Below are 6,981 nucleotides of genomic sequence, written 5' to 3'. Positions count from 1 at the left end.
AACACTTTGTCTTAGTAATCTCATATAGTCTCAATTATGAAAATAAGTTTCTCATGAAATATGCTACTACACATCAATCCTACTTGTTAAAATAATGTCACTTTTATAAAGGATTGTTGCTTTCATTGCTAAAGTAGCATATTTACTGGATTCTCCTATCTTAAGCTTATCTAATGCATATGTTGTTCTTTTGATCACATCTGTTATTTGATCATTGAATAACTTCAAATTAACACTTATGTTTCTTAGTGCCGCATATACTATCAATCGATGTCTCTCTTGATATGCACTAAGTTAAAAGGAGAATTCATGATACATTTATGCAATTTGTGATCCATTTGATATATGCTAACAATGACTTGGAGAAGGATCACTAGTTGTAAAACTCTCTCTTGTGCAAAATATTTCCATACATTGTCTTGAATATAGGTCTTAAGCAACTAAGACTAAGGACAAAGCACAATGAAGAGAGCATCTCTTTGTGAAGGTACAAAAGGGTAAAACTACTTCCTCTCATTTACACATGTACCTAGATCTTCCTTTTCTCTACTTTCTTTGTATATCATATATAAAAGGAAGAGAAAGCATGTCCATGCATTATCCCTGCTTCATACCTAGTTTAACCTCTCAAAAATTTCATTCCTGCATTAATGCATCTTTGTTAAAACTAGGTGAAATAATTTTATTGTCAAAGAGCTTAAAGCTTAACCTTGTAACGAGGATAAGCTGCCTTTGTTCCAAAGGTGGATGGTCCTTAAGCCTCTTTGAAATCCATAAGGGAAAATGCTTAAGATGTTTATAACATGCTTTCATAAGTGCATAAACGGTCATGAGCATCACACTTATATTATGACATAATGCACTTTACATTCTCTATGATATAGATATGTTCTCATTAACCTAATTATGTGCAATTGGCATTTAAGGCCAATATATGTGTTCCTCTCCATGCACATATTTAGGGGGAGCAATCTATGTTATATAGAACTATGATTATGCTTAATTGATATATCTTTTGATCATATCTCTTTATGTCTATGACTAATGTGCTTTCAAGTGATCTCTATGCTAAGTCATAGATTGAAAGGGAAATGGAGTCTTCGGCGAAGACAAGGCTTCCACTCAACTCTATCGGTAGTATCTATCCTTCGCCATCACTCCACATAGTACTTTCAATTGGTATAATCTTCACTCTTATTACTCATACCAAAAGGGAGAAAGTTAAAGGGCTTATATTTCACTCACAAGTATCTGTTTTTGGCGATTCATGCCAAAGGGGGAGAAAGTATTAGCCCAAAGCAAAAGGACCGCACCACCACCAACGAATTTTAAAAATGAAGTTTTCAAATTGGTATCTTAATGTGTTTTTAAAAGGGGGAGAAAGTTCTAGTATCTTAAAAAATTTGTAAAACCCTCTTGAACACTAAGAGGAGAATTTCATTGAGGAGGAGTTTTGTTTAAGTCAAAAGAAAAACATTTGAAACAGGGGGAGAAAATTTCAAATTTTGAAAATGCTTCCATCAATCTTATTCATACACCTTTGACTATTTGCAAAAAGGATTTTGAAAAGAATTTACCAAAGAATTTGCAAAAACAAAACTCATGGTGCAAATGTGGTCCAAAATTTTAAATAAGAAGAAAACAATCCATGCATATCTTTTGAAATAATTATATTGGTTTAATTCCAAGCAACTTTTGCACTTAACTTATGCAAACTAGTTCAATTCTGCACTGATATATTTGCTTTGGTTTGTGTTGGCATCAATCACCAAAAAGGGGGAGATTGAAAGGGAAATAGGCTTTAAACCTTTTCCTAAATGATTTTGGTGGTTGAAATGCCCAACACAAATAAATTGGACTAACTAGTTTGCTCTAGAGTATATGTTCTACAGGTGCCAAAGGTTCAACTCAAACCAATCCAAAAGATTAAAAAGGGCTCAAATGGAAAGGAGCAATGGAAACCGAAGTGCTCCCTGGTCTGGCGCACCGGACTGTCCGGTGCACCACCGGACAGTGTCCGGTGCACCAAGGACCGTACACTCCAAACTCTGCAGCTTCGGGTTTCTCAGGCGTAGCTCCGCTATAATTCACCGGACTGTCCGGTGCATCACCGGACTGTCCGGTGTGCCAGCGGGGCAACGACTATCTACGCGCAACGGTCGACTCTGCAAAGTGAACAGTGCAATTCAGATATCAGAGCAGAAGGTCAGAGTGGCACCGGACTGTCCGGTGTAACACCGGACTGTCCGATGCCGCATGAGGACAAAGCCTCCAACGGTCAACCAGCTCCAAGCCCTAACAGGAGGATGACGTGGCGGCGCACCAGACGCTGTCCGGTGGCGCACCAGACACTGTCCAGTGGCGCACCGGACTTTCCGGTGTGCCCATCGCCAGCAGCCTTCCCCAATGGCTACAATTTGATTGGTGGCTATAAATACCACCCCAACTGGCCACTTCATGGTGTGGGAGCCCAAGCAACATTCCAAGTCATATAGTTGACATATTCAAGCCCTCCCAACCACCTCTATTCATTGATCCATCCTATACACAAGATTTAGACCACTACAACCAACACAAGTGCCACAAAAGAGAGAGCAAGCAAGAGAGAGCTACTCGTTTGAGTTTAGCACTAGCGCCTTGTGAGATTCATTGAGAGAAAGTGTGTGCTATATCTTGTGTGCATTTGTGCGTGGAGTTTTGACTCCCATTGAACTTCCTCCAAAGTTTTGGATGCTTGTAAAGCTAGCAAGAGACACCAAAGAGTGTGGTGATCCTTGTGGGGTCTTAAGTGATCCTTGAGAAGAAGAAGAGCTCGCCGGTCTTTGGTGATCGGTGGAGAGAGGGAAAGGGTTGAAAAAGACCCGTCCTTAGTGGACTCCTCAACGGGGACTAGGCCTTCGAGGGCCGTACCTCGGTAAAACAAATCACCCGTGCCTCTTGTGTTCATTTCTTGTGATTTGTTTGCTTTCCCTCATACTAAGTTTTCTTGCACTATTCTTTGCTAACATTATTTGGTGTTGTTTCAAATTAAATTCTCATTTAGTGAAGCAACACCTGGCAAGAAAAAACTTGTGTTATTGCTCTTCTTATCTAAGCCCTCTTGCTTTATTCTCATAGACCTATTAGTTGTATTGATTTACCAATTCCGCATTATTTGAAAGCAATACTCTTTACAAGCAAAGGACTTGGTTTTTATACTCCGTTAATTGTGTATCTTGTTCTAACCACTAATCAAGGGATCTAGTTGGGGTGTAAAGTTATAATTTTCAGGTTTCGCCTATCCACCCACCCTCTAGGCGACTTTCACTTACATCCCTCACTTCTTCTATTCCCTTCACTAAGGATAGGGACAGGGAGGATCATCAGTTCATCACCATGTCATCTAGTGATGAATCAGCCCGTATCATCTACTGGGGAAAATAGTCTTGTAATTTTAATGTTTGTACTAAACATCTGCGCACTTTGTAAGCAAGTATATTTAGACATTGCTTATCTCTCTCGTTTCCCCCCAAAAATATAACAATGGTGGTAATAAAGTATTGACTCAAGTTTATGTGAAACTGGAGAAAGAATAACTAAAAGAGAACACAAGTTTTTTCTCTGACCAAAATCTCTTGCATGCTTTGACTACAATTCCGCAGCTGCCCGTCTATCTATATCTACAGCTTGCATGCTTTGTTGTGCATGGTGTTTTTTGGCTTTTTAGACATCTTACCTAACTATTCGTTTTATTTAAAAAATGCAGACAATATATAGTTAAACAAAAAAATGTCGTCTGTTTTAGGACCGAGACAACAATACCCCTAGACAAGCATGGAGAGGAGTGAAGATCCTGACGTCCATGGCTCGTCCTCATCTATGCCAAATCCAACGCAAAAGCCCCAGGGCAAACGACAAAACGGAATCAGCAGAAGAACATTGGATTAGGCACACGGCGTCGGCAGCGGCAGACACAACTTTCTAAAATCAACATGTTGATGCAAGGGAGAATCTATGGATGAAATATACTGGCACATGTACAGAGCAGTAACTATATTGTTCAGGACCTTCATCCCCAGTGACCCTGGCTATCTCATAGAAGCCATCGCTAGCTCACATATGGTTTCCATGTAACAAATGCGTAAAAATGCGACCCCCAAAAAAGAACAACAAAGCCAACAAATAATCAAAGAACCGACAAAAAAGCAAGCAGGAACTCTATCATGCAGCATGTTCAAATGATGGCGGTATGGACGACAAGGCTGCCGTTCAGATTATATAATCAGCCGGCTCGCTGTGGCCTGAGAACCACACACCTCAGCCTCAGGCAGCGGGTTCCGCCGCGGTGCTCTTCACCCTGAACCGGTACAGCAGCAACTTCTTCTTCTTCGACGCCCGGGTGTCCATAGCCAGCACCACCTTGCCGGGCCGGCGGCCTTGAAGCTGCCCTTCATGATCGGCTCCTCATGCGCCGGCACCTTCCTCATCTTCAGCACGATGACGGTGTTTCTGCCCTCTCCGTCCGCGGCGAACTCCGCGCTGTAGCTCACCTCCCATCCTAGCACGCGGAGCTCCCACATGGCCACACCACCGTGGAGCCCTCGGTGGCGGGGACCTCGACGGTTTCTTTGGAGGATGGTTTCACGGTGAGCTCGGTGACGGCGTTAGAGGCAGAGAACTCGGTGTCGTCCTCTTTGTACAGGCCGCCGAACCGGACGGGGACTTGCTCTGGCGCGACGTATCTGTTATCAAACGTGTGAGGATGGATGTATGTGAGACCTGAATGTGTATGGTAGCAACAGCGTGCTGATTGATTTGGTGCTATGAATCCCTTGTGCCGACCTGAAGAGGGTCTCCGCGGACCTGTCGGGGCTGTAGAAGATGATCTTGCTCTTGGTGCGCTGGGTCAGGAACAGGCTCATCACCTTGTTTGTTGCGAGGTACCACCACGGCACATTGATGAACACCTACAGTTTGATCAATGGTCCGACCAGATCAATCGATCTTCCCCAGTTCAGAAAATCATTCTGCGCCTGGCAGAGCTAAAACCACAGTGCTCTCACAAAGGAAGCATGTGTAGCAGGGGAACATCAAGATGAAGCAGGAAGGGCGTAAAAACTCCCAGCTTTGCTTGCACAGCTATTTCGAGTTAGCTATGTAACTTTTACTGTTAACAGAAACAAGCATGACGATGACGTAGAGAATTTAGAGATCCCATTTTTAATATCAAGCACAGAACTGAATACGCGAGACTTCTCGAGTTCTTAGTTGAAAGTGTAGAATTTTGGACTATGATTCTAGGATTTTTTTTAACAATTCAATCTGGTGTAAAAGAAGAGAGAAATCATACATACCTTCTTGGCCACGAACTCGAGGTAGTTGTCCTGGAGCAGCGCGAGAGCCTGGTGCGTGACGCCGTGGTCCTTGCCGAGCATGGGCGGCGAGTACTTGAGGTCGGTGATCTGCACCATGGAGCATATGCCGCTGGGCGAGAAGTCGAGCTGCTCCCAGATGCTGCGCTCCAGGAGCTGGATGCGCCACCTGAGGAAGCGCTCCCGCTTCCCCTCATTGCCGAAGGCCTTCTCGTAGAGCTCCTTTCCTGGAACTCGCCGTACACGTTGTAGTAGACGGGGTGGCCCTCGCGGTCGGTGCCGCGGTAGAACACCACCTTCTCCAGCTCCGGCAGGCCGAGGTCGACGCCCAGGAGCTCGTCGATGCCGAAGCGCTTGCGCCACAACACCGCCGACTTGAGCATCGCCAAGGCCTCCTTCACCTTGAACTCGCGCGCGCGGAGGAACTTATATGTAAAAGTATGGGGAATAATGTAGTTGCCCAGATCTGCAAATCCGCTTGCATCTACCTCGCGCGCGTCCAGGATGGCCACTTCTTCCTCCGCCCGCCCTGGGGTTCCATAGCATGGGCCACTCTCTCTCCTCGCATTCCAAATCCAGCCTCTCCTTTCCGCCGTGCCGCAGCAAGTCACTCTCGCCGATGGGTCCACCACTGCGGCTGACCGCGCCGATGCAGATCGCTGCGGAGGACAGCGGCAGTGGTAGTTCCTCCTCGTTTGCGCTGCCAACCCGGGACTACACCCAGGACCTGCCCGATGAGATCCTCGCGCTCGTCTTCACGTCGCTCTCGCCCACCGACCGCAACGCTTGCTCCCTCGCCTGCTCGCGCTGGATGGAGGTCGACGCCATCGCCTCTCCCTCGACGCCCGCGCCGCGCTGGGCAACGCTGCCCCGCGCTGTTCGCACGGTTCTAGCGCGGACAGCCTCTCCGACTAAGGCGCTGTGGCCGTCACAGAGACTTATTATGTCATGGGGAGGAGGGTGGGGGCGTGGGGCGGAGGCGTCCATCACGGAGACGGGATCTGCGCACTGGTGGTAGGAGATCCCTTGATGGCGCCGCAGATGGCGTGGGGAGGAGGGCCGCGGATGGCGTGGGGAGGAGGGTGGGGCGGAAGCGTCCGTCGCGGAGCCGGGATCTACGCGCTAGGGAGGATCGCGGAGAAGAGGGGGCACGCGGGCAGACAGCTGTACAGAGACAGAACGCGGCGCGGGTGTGGACGACTACAAGAAGGCCTTATAGAGTAGTAAAGATTTCGTCATTTAATAAAATAAAAAATGAGAGATAGAAAGACAATTTTGCCCCTGGTCTTCTCCACAACGTTGCTGCACTGTTCTTCTTCCATGACCGCTCGCCGTCGGCCCCTCCATCGTCGCTAATGCCTAACAGACGGCAACCATGCACAGGCGGCCTCATCCCCCACCCATGGTGCTCATCCCTTGGAGGACCGTGGCTGTTGTAGGAACATCGAAGCAAGAAGCAAGACCGTGACTCGAGAGCCTCACCGAGGTAAACTGCATGCACCAACAACAAAAAGAGCAGCAAGAACAAGATGGATGGATACCGACGAGCGGTCGTGGAAGGACTAGTGCAGTGGTGCAGGGTGCAGCAGCGTCGTGGAAGAAGGCCAGGGGCAAATTGTCTCTCGATGCC

General features: G+C 46.8%; 1 pseudogene; it reads right to left on the bottom strand.

Annotated features, from left to right (window-relative positions):
- Window positions 1-4,302: 4,302 nt before the first annotated feature.
- LOC103652444 (patellin-3-like) lies at window positions 4,303-5,897 on the bottom strand (annotated as a pseudogene).
- Between the last annotated feature and the right edge of the window lie 1,084 nt (window positions 5,898-6,981).

The sequence above is a fragment of the Zea mays genome, chromosome 3 (assembly GCF_902167145.1).
Source record: "Zea mays cultivar B73 chromosome 3, Zm-B73-REFERENCE-NAM-5.0, whole genome shotgun sequence".
Taxonomy (NCBI): domain Eukaryota; kingdom Viridiplantae; phylum Streptophyta; class Magnoliopsida; order Poales; family Poaceae; genus Zea; species Zea mays.
Note: the sequence above shows the minus strand (reverse complement) of the source record. Positions and strands in the feature narration are given on the sequence as shown.